Below are 19,716 nucleotides of genomic sequence, written 5' to 3'. Positions count from 1 at the left end.
GAAAAAAAAAATTGGCAGGCATTTTTTTTTTTTTTTTTTTTTTTTTTTTTGCTGTGTCTAAAACTATTTTGCACGCTTCATTCTTCTGCTTGAAAGCAGTTTCATTAATGTACTTTAGGTTTAATTAAGAATCTGAATTGATGTTTATTTTTATGTTTCATTTTCCAGTTTTCAGTTTTCTAGTAATTTTTTAAAAGTTAAAAACAGGTTTTCTTGCATTAGAGTTAACACCAGTCTTGACCACACGGTGGTTGCTCGGGTTCTCAGGTCCCAGTCAGTGCTTAAAACAAGTGTGTTCCTGAAATGCAACAGATAAGCCAGGACAACTCCTGAAACTTCACCCCCTTATTTCTGTTTTCGAGTCTTGTTTCTCAATCATCCCAGTCAAGCTGTTTTTACTTTTCGTGTTTGTTTAAATTAAAAAATTAATTTGGGGAGTATTGGATGATGAGTAAAGGAAAGAAGATTGATTTAAGAACTGCTTTAGGGGGCGGTTTTGCTATTATGGTACTACTATTGCAAAGAATATCTGAGTCAATGTATTTATTTAAATGGGGGTTGTGTTGTTGTTAGAGTCGGTGTTGCATGGACTTTCATAAAAGGTGTTGTTGCATCATATAACTGGGAGTTGCAGGGCTTGGCAGCATAGATAAGATATGAACTCTCTCTCTCTCGCTCTCCTCTCTCTCCTCTCTCTCTCTGTGTCTGGTGTTTGTGGGACAATGAAGGATAGAATTGGCACAGCTATAATGCTTTTAAACAAACTTGCATTGCTCTCCTATCTCTACAGCTCAAGATCTTTTTGGAAATGTCATACCAGCTACAGTCATGGACAAAAGTATTATATGCACAACAGTAGAGCACTAAATAAAAACATGCAAAAGATGAATGCATTGTTGCACAATATACAACTTCTGGATATATATATATATATGTGTGTGTGTGTGTGTGTGTGTGTGTGTGTGTGTGTGTGTGTGTGTGTGTGTGTGTGTGTGTGTGTGTGTGTGTTTGTGTGTGATATAGCTTAAAATAAGTCTCAGAAACATGAAACTCTTGGACAACAATTTTCTATTCACACACAACCAGCACTAAAGTGCGATATCATATTTGCATGATGCAACATAAGTTTCTTTCTGCCTGCTTCGCCTTTAAGAAGCAATAACGAAACAACGAGGAAGTGAAAATGAAATCGACTTTCGCATTTCATCCTGCAGCCAATGAGCAGACCAGCTCAAAAACTACTATGGCAAAAGCTTAGCTTATGAATATTTAGTAGGTCAAGAGACGTTGCTCGGGTTGAATTCTCTGGAGCGCGCGGTAAATGTGGATTTCAAAGTATTTTATTGTTTTACATGTAGTATTGCGAAATAGACAACACACATAATTAAAGCTGTTAGAGAGAAAAATAATAAAATAAGATACAATGATGCTAATGAAAATAATTACAATATACATTAAAATGGCAACAAAGCATTGCATTTTATGTTTTCGTTATATTTACGAGATATATACTTCTAGTTGTCTATTATAGATCTGTGACTGCCACCCACATTTCTACCGCTCAGCAGCCAATCAGTACGCGAGCGTCCCTCTACGTAATTATATTCATGAGCTAAGTCTTCCCCCTTGAAGGCGTGCTTTCCTTGACTACCTCTCACTTTTATTATATCTACACGCCACTATCTACACGCCCTTTTACGAAGTTGTCTGTATGCCAGCCAATCAGCTTGCGATATTTTGTTATTATTAGTTAATATTAATGTGGCAGTAGTTGGATTTGTTAGCACGAAGTAAGCGCACAACACACACTCACTCACGCGCACCACTGGGGATTTCCACCCAGGCGCTTGTTTCCTTCACTTGTTTTGCTTTCGATCTGAAGAGCGAAATCAAACTCATTTGACTTTTCGTTTTGTTATCGAGAACTACAAATTGTCAAGATTCTTCATACACTCTTTGCTTTTATTACTAGAGTGATTTCTACGCGTCGCAGGTAATTAATTGCATTTCCGCATGTATTTATGGGGCTCATGTATATGTAAGTATGTGGATGTTTATGCTGTAGGCCACGTAGAGTTGCTGGGATGAGTGTAAAATCGAAAGTCATGGGGTGGTTGATCCAGTGGGAATCAAGGAATGCTTATTTTCACTTTTGAGTTGAGTTGACAACACTATCACACTTAATTTGGCGAGGTTGAAGTCATCGGATTTAGTGTGCTGCAAGAATGATTGGGACACTGCAATGTAACTTCAGCGTAAGTTATGAGCAGAGCTGATAAATAACGCCTTTTTAATCTCAAATTATGTTGTTGAGAAGTTTGCACAGACGTTTGGATATTATTGTTACAGTTATTGACTTACATGGATGTGTACTGGGTGTAACATGGGCACTGTATAATGGAAAGTGTCTGTCATAAACTGGTGCACCAATATCTGAATCCAAATCTTGTTTCAAAATATAGCTTAATATTCTTATAGCATGAAAGCTTAGTAATAAAATGCAGTAAAAAAACTAAAATTGGTCTATTTCAGATCATGTGATGAGTTGAATTTGGGCAGTTCAGTGTTAAAAATGTATAGTATGAAAGACTAACAAGAAAGTCGAGTAAATAGTTTAGATGAGAAATTTCTTTAAGAAATAGTGCTCATTCTTTGCTGTAATCTAATGCTATTCATTTATGTTGGCACTGTATGATGGCAGAATTAGTTTAACATCTAGAAACAGACAGAAACAAATGTCTTATATATTCAATATTAACCAATATCAATAAACTAAAATCACTAACAGCAGCTATACAGTATGTGACCAGTGTATCATGCCTTACTTTTTTGTGTGTGGTTTTCTGCATGTTTTTCAAAATATAGCTGCTTTTTAATTTTCTTTTTGGGTTCATAATTGTGTCTATCTGTGCTTATGTTATATGTTGTATGTATGCAGTTTAATTTATGTTGTTGGTTTATGTTGCGATTGCCTTTGCTTGCTCTCATTTCCTAATGGACCATAAAAGCTCAAAGGTCTTCGCACCAAACTGATGATTTTAAAGCCTGAGTTTTGATTGTGATTAACTATAAGCCTTTTATGAGCTTGAATTGGTTAATCAGTAACTTGTAATTTGCGCTTTGTTAAACGAAAACCGATAAAGAAGAAAACATCAAGTACTCCTCATGTCTGTCATCTTGCATGATTGATATTACAGGTTTGCCCACATGTACTCCATGTACTCTTAGATAAAACTCATTCTCTCTCTCTCTCTCATTCAACACACACTCCAACATCCTCTATCTGTGTTGTCATTCATGTCCTCCTGAATAATGGTCCTGACTCTTGCTTCATGAAATCCCAAATACGAATCATATTTCATAATCGTTTTGGTTTGGAGTAATCTTCCAGTAAATTGTGATTCAGATGATCTCTGCTGGAGGTTTGTTTTTTAGAAATAGGGTTAAGTTTTCTCATCGTGCTTCCTAGATATAGAATGTGCAACCTGTTGAGGGGGAAAAAAAAAGTTGCTGTCAAACTTTGACACATTCCAGATCTCTCTTTTGACTCTCTCTCTCTTTCTCTAGGCCAGCATGCCGGTGGAGAGAATGCGTATGAGACCATGGTTGGAAGAGCAGATAAACTCTTGTAAAATCTTGTACGGGGCTTCTATGGGTGAACAAGGTACTGTGACTGTGTCTTTTTACAGCATTGTTTTGTTACAACTACATATGCCATGAGCTAGATGCTATTATTTGTGAAGCATTTTGTCATGTAAATGTGACTGCGTGCAAAAACGCAGTGCATTTAGGGTGTGTCTTGGCTTGTGACATGTTTTGCATGTTCTTTGCCTGCAGGAGAAGAGAATATTCCAGATTCCATGGATGCATGCTGCGCGACAAGGCTGGGACGTGGAGAAAGATGCGCCACTCTTCCGAAACTGGGCCATCCATACAGGTGCAGTCAGCACACAGACTGTCATATGTGCACAGTAATGCACATATACTTACTGTACAAACAACATTCTTGAAGTGTAAGGATGCGATTGTGAATATTCAAGCTAGATCTAAATCAAACTAGGTCTCAGTTTTGTTAGAACAGTTTGAATGGCAATGACCTATTTGCGAAGATGATCTAGTAGTTGTTGGCATGCTGAGTTGCAGTTGCTTCGGAGTTATGAATGGTTGCTAGGGTTTCTATATGGATTTTAGGGTGTTCTTGGTTGTTGCTAGGGTTTTGCTTGTTTGGATTTTGCTAGGGTTTTGGTTGCTTGGATATTCTGGGTTGGGTGGTTGCTAGGGTGGTTACTTGTTGGTTACTAAGGTGTTCTGGGTGGTCGCTAGGGCTTTACTTGTTGGTTACTGGGGTGTTCTAGGTGGTTGCTATGGTTTCTAGGATATTCTTGGTTGGGTGGTTGCTATGGTTTTACTAGTTGGTTACTGGGGTGTTCTAGGTGGTTGCTATGGTTTCTAGGGTATTCTGTATTGGGTGGTTGCTAGGGTTTTACTAGTTGGTTACTGGGGTGTTCTAGGTGGTTGCTATGGTTTCTAGGGTATTCTTGGTTGGGTGGTTGCTATGGTTTTACTTGTTGGTTACTGGGGTGTTCTAGGTGGTTGCTATGGTTTCTAGGGGTATTCTGTATTGGGTGGTTGCTAGGGTTTTACTAGTTGGTTACTGGGGTGTTCTAGGTGGTTGCTATGGTTTCTAGAGTATTGTGGATTGGGTGGTTGCTAAGGTTTTACTAGTTGGTTACTGGGGTGTTCTACGTGGTTGCTATGGTTTCTAGAGTATTGTGGATTGGGTGGTGCTAGGGTTTTACTAGTTGGTTACTGGGGTGTTCTAGGTGGTTGCTATGGTTTCTAGAGTATTCTGGATTGAGTGATTTCTAGGTTTTACTAGTTGGTTACTGGGGTGTTCTAGGTGGTTGCTATGGTTTCTAGGGTATTCTGGATCAGGTGGTTGCTAGGGTTTTACTAGTCGGTTACTGGGGTGTTCTAGGTGGTTGCTATGGTTTCTATGGTATTCTTGGTTGGGTGGTTGCTAGGGTTTTACTAGTTGGTCACTGGGGTGTTCTAGGTAGTTGCTATGGTTTGGCTTGGTTGGGTGGTTGCTAGGGTTTTACTAGTTGGTCACTGGGGTGTTCTAGGTAGTTGCTATGGTTTGGCTTGTTGGTTTCTAGGACATTCTGGGTTGGGTGGTTGCTAGGGTCGTTACTTGTTGGTTGCTAGGGTGTTCAGTGTGGTCGCTGGGGTTTTACTTGTTGGTTCCTAGGGTATTTTGTGTTGGGAGATTGCTAGGATTTTGCTAGTTGGATGCTAGGGTGTTTGTTTCTGGTCTAGAGTCTAAAGTCAAAAGAGACTAACAATATATCTCCATGATATTCCTATTCTTATCTATAGTTTGAGTTTCATTGAATGTTTACAGCTAATGATGTCAATTTAGATATAAAGAGCTGATGTGATAGTAAACTGTCATTCTGCATTATGTGTATCCAGTTTTTGACTGCCATTTTTTTTTTTTAGGGAAATATCAACCAGGTGACAAACCGGACCCCAAAACATGGAAGGCGAACTTCCGCTGTGCAATGAACTCCCTACCTGATATAGAGGAGGTGAAAGACAAAAGCATGAAAAAGGGAACAAACGCCTTCAGGGTGTACAAGATGCTGTCATCATCTGAGAGGCTTTCAAAGAGAGGTCAGTCGATCACACATCAGGGCTGACACTGACTGCATCACAGAGACCAGCCTTCGTTTCCTTCTGACACGCTGCACATAATGATGTGCAGTTTTAAAGACATTTCTGTCATGTTTGTTTAGTCACACCTAAGCATGGTATGATCTCACTTAGTCTGCCTGTTATAACTATGATTTTCAGCTGTAACTGATAAAACTGCGTCTAAAAAATGTGAAGATTTTGGGTGAATCTCACAAAAGCTGAAAATATGTTTGCCATATTTCACCTACAAAAATATTAGAAAGGAATAAGAAAATTATTTCATGCATGAACAACTTTTAATTTAATTATATTTTTTCCCCTACATTATTTTCATAAAAAATAAAAATTATTACACACACACACACACACACACACGCACACACACACCTATGGTTGTTGTGTGTGTGTGTGTGTGTGTGTGTGTTGTGTAGTTTTCCCCTACATTATTTTCATAAAAATTAAGCGCATTTAATTACACACGCACACACACACACCTGTGTGTGAATAATTTAAATAAAAACATTATTAATGAGGATCTAATTACCATTGAGAATAATAATTAAAAAGAAAAAAAATCAAAAGACATCCGGAATTCTTAAGATAATAAAAATATTTGCATTATAGTAAAACTACTATGTAATAGTATATTGCGAAACATCTGACTTTTGAATTTTTTTGTTTTTTGGGGGTGAATCTCATAAAAGCTGACATATAGTAAAACTACTATGTAATAGTATATTGCGAAACATCTGACTTTTGAAAACAACTTTATGTGTATGTGTGAGAATAAATGTGCTAAATTTTCATGAAAATAATGTCTTGTTAAACAAAAACAATTGCTACTGACAATAATAATTACAAACAAACAAATTCTAGAAAATGTAAAGCATACAGAATCATTAATATAACGATAAAAATGTTTACATTATAGTAAAACCAGTATCTAATATTATATTGTGAAACATTTTAATGGCCCTAAACACATTTTTTTTTATCTTTAAGATCAAATGAAATATCCTGTTATTTTGTTATGATATTGGGGTGAAATAGGCCCTAGAGTTCTTCTTGACAGGTTTTGTGACATCTGTCGTTTTGATACTTTCTGAAGTGCTATTTATTTGCATGCACTGATCTAGATTTGTGTGTCTGTTTCTCAAAGGAAAAAAAAGAGAGGAATTGAAAAAGAAGAAAAGATGACAATCGACTTTCAATTCTTCTGTATTCTGACTCTGTATATATTTCATTCTGTATATTTGTAGCTGTCAGAAATGCGCTAATCAAAAAAAGGTTTGAGATTAATTGGCACTAATGTGAATATAATGTGTGTGTGTGTGTCTGTGTGTGTGTGTGTGTGTTAACTGCAGGCAGTGCGACCATGCCCTATGCCTTCGAGTTGGGAAAACAGTAATGGCTCTTCAGCTTGTAAAACCCCCGTCACTATCAAGCAGGAGGCAGATTACTCTGGCACAGGTAGGTAGTGAACTTCCTGCTCCGCCCTGCACACCTGTGTTTAGTGAGTATATTCAGGTGGAACCGGTTCTCTACAGTCTAGCAAGAAAGGACTTACGATCTGAAATGCTATCTGCTCTATGGGTTAGTTTTTGTCTGTACACTCTCTCTGCTGCACATTTTGTTTCTCATCTATTAGCAACACAGTCCAGGTTTAATTGGGCTAAAATTTCAGACTAAAGAAAAATCTGTTTGACAGATCTGTTTGCTATTTGAGGGAGCATTAAAATTTGAGCCTTTTTTTAAACAGAAACTTAAAATAACCCTGAAACCTAACAATTGTATGTGTATTTATTAATAGTATTATTATTTTATTAATAATAATAATAAAAAAAGATACAAAAATACTACTACTAATGATGATTAAGATAATTATAATAAATATAGAACAAGCTATTTTTTTATGTTAGGTATACTTAGCTATTATTACACATTAGGTTGTTAAAAGATGTTGTCTCTCAAGTTTATTTTTGATTCTCTTTAGAAAAGCGTGACTTGTGGTTTCAGAGAATATGAAAGGGTCCTTGAAACACAACAGCATTTTGTTCTGTTTTCCTCAGCCACTTTTTGCAAATACCCAGAATGCTTTAGGCTTTGCTTACAACAGTTTATTTTGCTGTGCCTCTCCTGTCCTAGTTTAACACATGCATCATTTCACAGCTGTTTGACTTTCTCTCACATTTCGACATTCGTTTGACATTTTGTTTGACTTTCTCACATTGCGACATACAAATACATATGTAATTTATGCGAAGTCTAAATTTTTTTATTAATTTATTTTGGGGGTTTTTTTAGGCGACGATACAGCTCAAACGTTCTTGACAGATTTAAGTAAGATTTGCCTTTTCTTTTTTTATGGGATATGATCACACTACACCTATCATTCTGTCACGGACCAGTTTATCCAGATCTCCTTGTTACTGTGTTTGTTTAATCACGTCCAGTGTTCTCTGTTTCCCCCTTCAATTTCAAATGCACTCAATCGGGGTAAAAGGTGAGCTTAGTTAGTGTGTGTTTGTTTTGTTATTCATGTGGGGTTTGTGATACATCGAATTGGCAAAGCAAAATCAACTGAAGCGTAATTGATTTACAAACAGCCTTTCAGCTGGTTTCCACTGCATCATTTCAATACGGAGTCATGGGAATAGAGTTCAGCTTCGTGGACCGGAGGGATTGCAAGGATTGAGGGAGTGAAAAATGACACAGATCTGGCTTCACTCCCCCTTAAGAAACACGTTCACTTCCCACATTACTGTTCTCCATATTCACTCTCTCTTCCCTGTTCTCCTTCCTCAGAGGCTGGTGGGCGGAGCCCAGCGGACGACCACCTGATCATTAACGATCTGCCGGACGTTTGTCAGACCATCGAGGTGGTGACGGAAAACGAGGAGCAGGCTGTGACCTCCAGCGACCTGTACCCCTTACAGATCTCCCCCGTCTCCTCGTATGGAGGTTGGCTTGACAAATATACTCTCAATCCTTTAGCCATGACTATAGTAACAGTGCAGCATTGCTTTGAGATCCTTATTGGTTTTGAACTTTGATGGTTTTGGACCGTGATACCAGTTGCACTTATCCAGTTACAAAATAATCAACAGTTTATCTGTGCTTAGTGGTTTCCTCGTATGCTCCAGACATATCGACTTGTGCAGGAGGTGTGGGTTTGAATTTGCCCCAGTCCAGTTCCAGTTGCTGAAGTATTTTGACTTTTTATTTAATATAAATGTTCAGGACCTCCAAACCACCCTTAGTTGCTTTTTAGTGGCCAGTGGAAACTTGATCATGTGTATGTGCAAACAACAAGCATGGCACATGTTTTTTCTTATTTAGTATTTTTGTCTTGTTTTCCGGTACAAATATCTACAAATCTAGATACATTTAAAAAAAAAAATGATTTAAGATATCAAGTCTTGTTTTCTGGAAAATGTTTCAAAATTACGTTGTATTTTTGTTGAAAATAATATCTGGTCTATGGGAAAAATATAAGGAAAAATCTTGTTTTCATTTGAATTATGTTTATATTTCTTTCCCCCATTGACATATTTTTTCTTGTTTAAGGCATAAACTCAATTAATTTTGATAATTTTTCAGGGAAACTGGACTTAATATTTTTTTGGTATTGTGCTTTTCAAGTAAATGCATTTTGATTTTTATATATCTGTCCTGAGGCCAGTTTCAGAAAGGAGGTTTAGTGAAAACTCTGAGTATGTTAACCCTGAATTGAGGGAAACTCTGGGTTTTCCGTTTCAGAATGGAAAGTTTGTCAAACCCCAGAAAGCCGGCTAGGTCAAGCCCGTTTCTGAAAGAGAGGTAACTTATACTCTGAGTCAGTTACCATGGTGACTTACTCTGTGAACCTAACCTGGTCGGGAACAGGTTTTCTTCATTAAACCCAGAGTTTCTTTCGGTCTCCTCCCCCTTTTTAAAGAATAAGCGATGATTAAATACCTCATCCAAATTGACAAAAACGACATGTCCTCTTATACTGAATCCTGTAGATGAGGAGGCCGCATTAATTTGTAATGAGTTACATTTACATTGGAAGAGGATTATTTTGATTTCTTTGCCATATCCACACATTACTGTATGGAATTAAAGGATGCCAGATGTCACCACCACCACCACAGCTGTTAAATTTATTTGGTCATATTTATTTCCTACAAATACAAAAGCAACAGTTATTTGTATTCCTGTTGGGTTTTAATATTCTTCTATTATTTGGTATTGTGGCCATCCTCTTCATCTGTTCTTCATTATTTTGCGAGCCTTCTTGCTGTTGGCTGAGTAGAAGTCAATGTTAATTTCATTGCTTTTAATTAAGAAATGTAACAGGTTGGATTCAAGAACATTTAATTATGTGAAAAGAACATTAGACTGTGGAAAAAGCTGCTGCGCACTGAAATAGACACTGAATGATATTAATTTAATCTGTCAAATGCTAGTAAAGTCATGTAGCCTACACTCATGAACCTTTTATGCGTAAAGCTTTACCTGATTGAATTATGTTTTTATACTTCATGTTTAGTTGCCTTTCTTTTGCCTGTAGGATCCCATGAAAAGTAATATTAGTTCAATAACTTACCGTTCTGCCAGTTTACCTTTGATATTATACCAGTGATTAAGAATTAAAGTTATTTATTGACTCTGAGGTATGCGGATGACTTTTTGTCGGTGCTGTTGTCATGGTGAATCATAATATCAGTGCTCCATTGATCATGGCATCTCATAGTCATGGTGCACGCGCTAAAACTCAATTTGAACTAACTCAGTTCAGCTGTTCTGAACCCCAAACTCAGAGTTTCCCATCTCAGGGTAAGTTAACTCAGACTTTAAGTTTCAACTCAGAGTTGGTTGAACCTCCTTATTGAAACGGACCCCTGGAAAACAAGACATATGTTTAAGTAGATTGTTTATTGCATTGTAGATAAGATATTTTTAGTGAACAAAGTTAGTACACTACAAAAAATTTTTTTTGTACTTTTTGTTTTCCAAAACATATATAAAAATTCATAAATATAGATACATTTACTTGAGTAAACTGCTAGTTTACCCAATTGTATTTCGGCACCCCGGGTTGCCAGCTGGCGGAAAACACAGTGTATTTAATTTCATTCATCTTCAAGTGCGCGCGTTCCTGTTTGTGTCGTCAATCTGGCCAACCTGCCTGTGCATCAAGTCTGAGGAGGAGGGCCGGGTGAAAAAACCCCTCATCCAATATTTTGAATTTGCCACTGCAATACCTAGTTCAACCACTCGGTGTCAATCCTACATACAGCACCTTTAATATCTTAAGTAATTTTGTTTCTTAAAGTATCTTGAGTTAAGAATGTGAAGATGTGTGTATGGAAAACAACAAAATACTAAGTAAGAAAAATCATTTTTGCAGTGTATCTGTTGTCCTTATTTGAAAAGAAAGTGTTGATTTTAAATCAGATTTAAGATATCACTCCTAAAGCATTTAATTTTTGGCTTGAAACATGCTTTGACGCATTGAGATCGGTGTAAGCCATGTGTGTTCGTTGTGTTGTACAATGTCCATTAGAGTTGAGCCTCAAGGACACGCTGTCTGCGTCACGTCGGCCGTACCTCTGTACTGTAACTCGGCTCTGGCTAGATGGAGTTAATATATAACGATGAGGTGCAAACACAATTCACTCTCACCTGCATGTGCTCGTCTTCATAAAGTTAAAGTGTGCCTTAAATATGTTATAAAGGCCTGACACAGTAATCCACTTATAATGCTATAACGGACAAATTTTGCACAAAGATATTTGACTCTGATAGCAAGATTTGACATTTTGTGAGTGGTATTTGCCCATGCAAAACTGCAGCTGCAATGCTAAAGTACTCTAGGTGGTTGCCATGGTGTTGCTATGGAGTTGCCAAAGGTGTTCATTGTAGTGCTGTATTTAGTGCAATGCAATGTGGCTTATAAAGTGTTCTAAGTGGTTGATATGTGGTTACTAGACTTGTCTGATTGGTTGCTAGGTAGTTACGGACATGACTACAATGTCATATCAAATTGTGTTGCCAATTACTTCTACACTATTGTAGTATTTATTATATATTTTTAATATAAGATTTATATTTTATGTAAACTCTACGGAGCCCCACACATGACATGCAGGAATAATTTATATTTGTGGCCAATTAAGAATTTGTTCCCACAAATGATTAATTAGTCCCCTTGATTTGGGAAATTATGGCCATGTTCTGACGAATAAATCATTAACTCTTATTTTATTATTATTTATAACATTATTTTTTACATAAACTTACTTTTTTTTTTAAACTTACGCATTTTTTTTTTAATAAATGTACACATTTAACGTTCACAAACTAGCCTTTAAATGACCTGAAAAAAGCAACAGTAAAGGCATTAATATGATCTTGCTTCAGTTCATAAAGTATATCCTATAAATGGGTCTCCCGACATTGACTAATTATTACGGTAAAAAAAAAAAAAAATATATATGTGTGTGTATATGTATATATATATATATGTGTATACTATATATATATATATATATAGATAGAGAGAGAGAGAGAGAGAGAGACAGAGAGGATGTGTCTATTTATGTAAAGTGTGGGTTTGGGTTTTTCCCATGATGAAACAGGCTACACAAACAATGTTGTTATCAAAAATACAGTTTTACTGTCTACTGTTGTTTGTAATAGCCAGTGAGATCATGTTGCATCATGTTATTTTATTTCTAAAATCTAAACTAAAATATTACTGGCACAAACCAGCATAAACAAAGGGTGTTCTGGCAGGTTTCTATAATATCCTTTTTTTTTGTCGTAAGTCTATAAGAATTTTCTGTATGAAAAATCTTCAGTTTAATTGCATGAATCATTCATTGGTGGTTGGTAGCAAATGCTCAAGTGTAATACTGTGGGTTTAGAAGTTCATTCAAATTCCTAACTGGCAAAGCGAGTAATAGACTAGTTATATCTTAGCAAACACCACTAATTAATTGTTGCGAAACTATGGCAGAGGCTTGCTTCCAATAAGAAACCATCCAGCTGACTGCTAAAAGCGTGAACACTATTAGATCCAAGATTACTGTTAGAGCATTTCCACATTTCCTTCTATAAGTGTTGCTATTTTATTCAGTCCCCTCTGGGAGCTAGTTATAAGTAAGGAATGCAGATGATGCATTTTAATGTAGCTATTCTTCTGTCTGCTCATTGACTGCGTTTGGAGTACTGAGATGAACTCTTGGCATTGTTGAGATTGTGGGGCTTGGCTTATGAAAACTTGTTTTAGTGGCGTGAAATTTACCGTACAGTGCCACTTGTCAGAACGTTTGTACATGGCCTGGAATGTTGACTCATGTCCTGTTGTTCCGTGTTTTCCAATCAACAATACTTTTTTTTTCTTTTCTCAGAAGTCCCTGGGGCTGAAAGTGTGTGGTTTCGCAGCATGAAATGTCTTGCCCAAGTTTTGAGTTATTCATAGTAAACACAAACACGAAAGCCAAAGCAAACTATCTTCCTTTTCCTTGTATTTATGATTTATATTGTCTTATCTAAGCATCTCTAAGTGCAATTTAAGCAGTTTTTCCTCATCTGGAAACATTAGACATGACTGGCCCTGCAGGATATCTTTCAGTCATTAATTGGTGTAATCAGTTAAAACTTCTAAACCTGTAAGGGTTAAGTATACAAGGCATACAGACAGGCCATCGGTTGAAGATTTTTTTTTCATCCACCCCATACACAATAACCTGTCTGTCAGGAAATCCCTGATGGATCAGTCTAAACACTTTGCTTTCTCTCCATTTTGCAGCTGGAGAGCGATACAGACAGCGCCAGTGAGGAAGACAACAAAGAGGTATGTGCAAAAACTTTCCCATTGCGAAAATAGACAGGCTTAAACACAGAATAGATTGTTATAGTGTTCACTTGTAAGAATTATTGCAGACTACAGTGGCCAAAAGAACTAACCAAATAGAAGAGTTATTTTAATGGGTGTTGTCCAAGCAATACCCAGAATCCTTTTGTGTATGTCTGTTTTTATTGTAACGGCTTTAGGGGTGTGAGGAACTGAATTGTGCTTCTCATACAGACACTGAAGGCCAAAATATGCTGTATAATATTATTCAAAATGGAAATTTGTCTGAAAAATTTACTCACCCTCAGGACATTCAAGATGAGTTTGCTTTCTTCATCCGAACAGATTTGGAGAAATGTAGCATTACATCAGTTGCTCATCAATGGATCCTCTGCAGTGAATGGGTGCCGTCAGAATGAGAGTCCAAAACAGTTGATAAAAAACATCACAGTAATCCACATGAGTCCAGTCCATCAATTAACATATTGTTAAGGTGAAAGTTGTGTGTTTGTGAGAAACAAATCCATTAGTAAGACGTTTTTAACCTCAAGCTGTTGCTTCTGTCTAAAATACGAGTCCTCTATCAATAATATAACTTTCTCCAGTGAAAAAGTTGTCTCTTTTTGAATCTGGAGAGAAATATGCACAGGTCAAGCAAAAAAACAGCTCTAAACAAGAATGTCTGTGGATTTTGATGTGAGAGGACGACAGGGGGTGGACTTTTTCACTGCAGGACACATTATTATGGATTCTGGACTCATATTTTCAGAAACGATGGGCTAAAGTGTAAAAAACATTAATAATGGATTTGTGCTTACAAACAATTTTTTTTTCACTTCTTAAGATGTTAACTGATAAACTGGAGTGGTGTGGATTAATTGTGATGTTTTTATCAGCTGTTTGGATCTCTCATTCTGACGGCACCCATTCACTGCAAAAGGATCCATTGGTAATGCTACATTTCTCTAAATCTGTTTTCAATGCAGAAACAAACTCATCTACATCATGGATGGCTTAATGCTGAGTACCTTTTAAGCAAAATTTTTCATTTTTGGGTGAACTGTTGCTTTAACATTAGTGTGTGTTGCATTCTCAGCCACAAGAGGCACTGTCACATAAACTGCTTGCACCTGTGCTGACTTTCAGGTCAACTACGGCAAATGCAACACTTAGAGGAGAATCTTGTCGACCGAGTTAGTGTTTACATTTTTATAGCAGCTGCCTGAATAACAGCATTCAGTTTAGTGGCTCAGACATTTAAAGGAAATTGTCTTGTACTGAGGTTTGTTACTGACATGACAAAAAATATGCATGTTAATATACCACCACATGCTTGCAGTGCCCCCAAAAATGCATAGAGTATGTTTCTAGCCTAATATGGGACAAGAGCACTGATCCAGAGCCTGTGAAGGGTTTTTTTGTGCCTTTTGAATTTCACAGAGAAAGTTTTTTCCCAGCCTTGTGCAAATTTTTCACAGGCCATCGCAGTAGTAAGATTACAGACTCAAATTTGCCTGATAGTCTAACATATCTAAGTACTCCCTCACTTTGGCCTTTTTGCATGATGAGTTCCGGCCTGTGATTGTCTCTAGTGATGACACAGCTGTTTTTGAGTAAACTAGATTTGGGGGCCAAAAGTTTTGCATTTGGTCTTGTACAAGTGTGCCAGATTTATATAAATCAACTTTAGCTTGAACTTTTAACTTTTAATCAAGAAACAAACAGAATATGAACAAGCATTTTTACTTTGAAACAGAGGTCTTCGATGCATTATTTAGGCAAAGGATGGTGGGATAGAAAGACTTTGAAAAAAAAAAAATGATTGTAAAAAAGTGCATTTTAAGCCTGACCTATAATATGCATAACTTGCCTTTATTAATCAATTTACAAACATTTCAGTGTTTTGCATTCCGATGATTATTGATTATGTACAGTGTTATATACTTTAGATTCATTTGAACGTGCTTTGCAACTTGCTAGTCAGATAATGACTAAAATTATCATCCTAGAGCACATTTAATAGACAAAAGTTTGTATATGCATGATGATTTTAGTTTTTTTTTTCTGGAAAAGGAAGACTTTACATTTTAAATGGCTTTATCTGCTAAAAGCTGAGTTTAAAGCTAGAGATATTGACTTGAAGCTACAAAACTTTAAATGCCAGGTCTTGTGATTTAATGTTTCATGCCTGAAAGTTTGTGGCTTTTCCTACTTCCCGTGTACAAGTGCACAGTATCTATCCACACATCTAAGCTCCAGCATGCATCTGGGTAAATCTTACATGGCAGACACTCAACCCCCTGTTTTCGGTTCCTGTACCTCAGAACTCTGATGCAAAACAAGACGAGGAAAAAAAAGAGAAAAAACAAGCAGTGACGTGAGGCATCTCACTGATTCTGGTAAATGTGCTGCGGCTTGTTAGAAAAACTATTGATATAGAAAGACTTAATCTCTGATTCCACCCGTTAGAATTGCTGTCACCCAGAAGACCGCTGTCAGCTTTGACGGCTGATTAAAATGTCACTTAGGCTTTGAGGGAGGGGAATTTTGCTTCACCTGCAAAAAAAACCTCATGGCAGGATATTAACACCCTGAAAAGTTTTTCATGAACTTACAAATCTACAGGCTAAAGCTGAAGTCATACTTCTTTAGGTATTTAACTGCAGCATCAAATAAGTTAAATAAAACAACTTCATTTAGTATTTATTGTCATTTATAACTTTACTAAAGTTGTCCAACCAAGAGCAATGAGTTGTTTTTATATGGTTTTTAAATGAATATTTAATGTCAAAATGACTGCATATTTTATTTCATATCATTGTTTTATTTATTTAATAAAGTTTTTTTATATATATTGAGCATATTTAAGTTTTTTTATTTTTTATGCAAATATTATTTTCACTATAAAAATGGTACCGTGTTATTTTTTTTCTTAGTACTTAAATCTAATAACTTGATTTTTGACTTTAATGTAAGACTGTTTAAGCTCTACTTAAAGAGCTCGCCCTCACTTTTATCCTTTTAGTTTTTGTGATAAATTTGCCCTCACATGGTGTCAGGAAGCCAGCAGGTCCTGCAGTCTGATGATAGCTAGTCTGTCGCCATAATTCTGTCAGCAGTGTAAAAAACAATAGAAGCTATAAATAATCATTCATTTTAAGTGCTGTTAGACAGACTGTTTTTATGCGCCAGTTATCAGTTTAAACGGTTCAGACGTGTGAAGCAAACGTCTTACAGGCAGTGCGGCAGTTTCTAGAGAGAACAATCAAAGTCATGAAGTTGAGTGTCAGAGAGGAAATGCAAACTGATGGTGGTGAGCTTTGTGCTGTGAGTGGTGGGGCCCCTGGCGACCGGGTGCGGCGATAAACGCTCTCATGCAATTCGGGAGTTATCAGAATTTTGAACAACAAGGAAGTGTGTGTTTTTACGACATGGCTTCAGGTTGTAATCATGAAAATATACTGTTAGTTCCTGGGTAGAAAGAAAACTGACAGATTGTAAATGCTAACTATCACCTTTGTGCTCTTGATGAAGATACTTAACCTCAGCAGAGATTACCAGACCTTTTGTCATGTTCATGATTCTCTGATGTTGGTTAAAGATGACATGACGGGTAAACAAATGAAATAATTTGTCCTTTTTTTTTGTAAAGTGTTTTATTTTTATGTTTTATTGAAAAATTATATATTTTATTTTTACATTTTTGTTATTTAATTAATAACTTAGAGGGACTGAACCTATACTAAGGGTAGGATGAGGATGAAAGTTTAGGATGAAAGTATCTGTTACATCTGAGGTTTTCAAACTGGGGTCTGAAAGAGAGTTTAGAGAAAATCATTTTTAAAAATGTAAATATGTAAATAAATAAATACATTTGATTAAAATAAATAGTTTTGAAATAACAAAAAAAATTAAAATAAATAATTATGATTAAAATGAAAAATTAAAACATTTGATATAATAAAGTTAAAATAAATTATATACACCACACACACACAAACACAAAACATCTAACAGTTTGCAAATACTATAATGAATGTAATAGTGTAATATAATATTTAAGAGTGAAGTAAATAATCTTCAAAATAATATTTACATATATTAATAATCCATATTAATATTACATAGTTTTCACACTATATATATTTATATATTTTACTGTAAATACACTATTTTACTGTAAACATATATATATATATAGTTGCCTTTTATATTTTAGGATGGGGTCCTTTGTGTAAGGATGATTATATTTGGGGGTCCGTGGTATCTAAAAGATTGAAAACCATGACAAATTAGTATTTTATATTAGTATTTGTCATTTCTACTAGTGTCCCTAATCACTGATGTGGCTTTGTTTTCGTCCTGCAGCGTATTCAGGCCTTGCTTTTTGGACATGAGGACAAAGAAGATGAGAATGGCCCTGCTGGCATGTCCACTTTCATTTCTCCCGCAAGCCCAACTTCAAGATAACCACTGTCCGAGAGTCTGCACCTTCGGACCTGCACACCCCCTTCACCAGTGGCTCAAACTGGAGCCTCTTAAACACCCCTTTCCCCTCGTCCTCCCTCAGCCCCGGACCCTCCGGCCAGCCCCCGGTCCACGAAAAACGTGCCAGCGTCATCATGAAAACCTCAGACGTGTCCAAATCCTCCGTCAAGACTTGCTGATGAAACCTGCACACGACGTCCAGCCGGACTCGTCGAGAACACTATCATCGCCTTCGTAAAGGACCTACGAGCTCACAGGACAGCGAGGACCATCCTACGGGAGGTTAACTCAGTGCTCCCAGACAGGACGTGACATGGTGAGCTTCAATTCAGGGAGTTTTTGAGCGCAGTGACGTGTATCCGTAAGGCTGCCGTAGTGATCCGCAAGCCATTATGAATGTGTAAATAGAGGGCTCATTGCCTAATTGCCTTTAGTCACCCGAGCACCTTATGGAGGAGGCCTGGCTGCCATAATCAGTGACTTTTGTAGCTCGCAATCAAGGACAGACATTTTACGAGCCTTTTTCTGAAAAAAAAAAAAACGCATGCACATAAATGGCATAATATTAACTTATCTTAAGACCTTCATTGTGAGCGAATACATTTTTATACCTTAGGGATCTTTATGCATGGATAGTACATGCCATTTCACATTAGGGCCCTGTGAATGTAAGACGATCCTGTGTGAATTTGTGTGTTAGTTTGTGGTTTTTATGACAAGACAAAGCACTTGTTTTATTATTATTTTTTTTTAACCTTTTAATGCGTCTCTTTCTACTGTATATGTGAACGTAAAGATATATGTCCCTGCTTGTCTTGTGTATTCAAGACAATAGATAATGTGTGTACACTCACAAGGGCTCCTTTAATGATTTCCACAAGATTCTGGTGTATAAAAATCATGTGATCATAAAAATAAATGATAGCCACTGTTTGGGTCAGATGTGAGTTGGTGCGGTGCAAAAAACTGAACACAACTGTATTTTTATATTTGAGCACTTCATCGGGAGTCATTTTCAGCCGCTGTTTTAGTCAAAATCCTGCTTTTGTTTAGATGATGAAAAGCAACTTATTTTTTTTAACCGTAGCGCTTGTTTGCGTTCTATATCTAGTGATGTTATATATTAGTGATACATCTATACGCCTATAAAAGCGGGCACGGCCATTTGTATATAAGTAAACTTTGATAAAGTGTTTAAACATTTCCTGGTATATACAAAGAACTCTTATGTTTGCTGTGGACAAACAAGCAGACAGATGGTTCAAGGCTGTAAAAGCCCAGAAGCGTGTGGCAGATGGGGCATCTGACAGTGAATAATGTTGCAGGTTGTTTCTGCTGGTATGGACGACAACACTCCCAGCCTAAACTTTTCCAAAGGCGGAAATCCACCAATGGATCCTCACCCAAAGGGGATGTAGTGCTGACCAAGTCCTAATACAGCTTGGACACTTGGAGGACCGAGAGGGTCAGGCAGCTCGCTGGTGACATCTCTGTAAAGGGTATTAAAGTAAATGCCCTCATTTTTAATCTCCGTAGTCCTGGCCTTCGAATATTTTACGCATTATATTCATCGTCCTTATGAATTATTTGACCTAAATGGATGTCATGCCCTGCATTTGTATGGTTTAGAAAAATTAAATATTGTTCATAATGCTCTCAAATGCCAACTTAAAATTTCAATTGTC

The 19,716-nt window shown here is 36.7% G+C and overlaps 1 pseudogene; it reads left to right on the top strand.

Annotated features, from left to right (window-relative positions):
* The first annotated feature begins 1,829 nt into the window (after positions 1–1,829).
* LOC109093930 lies at positions 1,830–18,318 on the top strand (annotated as a pseudogene).
* Positions 18,319–19,716: the final 1,398 nt, after the last annotated feature.

Source organism: Cyprinus carpio, chromosome A14 (genome assembly GCF_018340385.1).
Source record: "Cyprinus carpio isolate SPL01 chromosome A14, ASM1834038v1, whole genome shotgun sequence".
Classification (NCBI taxonomy): Eukaryota; Metazoa; Chordata; class Actinopteri; order Cypriniformes; family Cyprinidae; genus Cyprinus; species Cyprinus carpio.
This window is presented reverse-complemented; position numbering and strand designations above follow the sequence as displayed.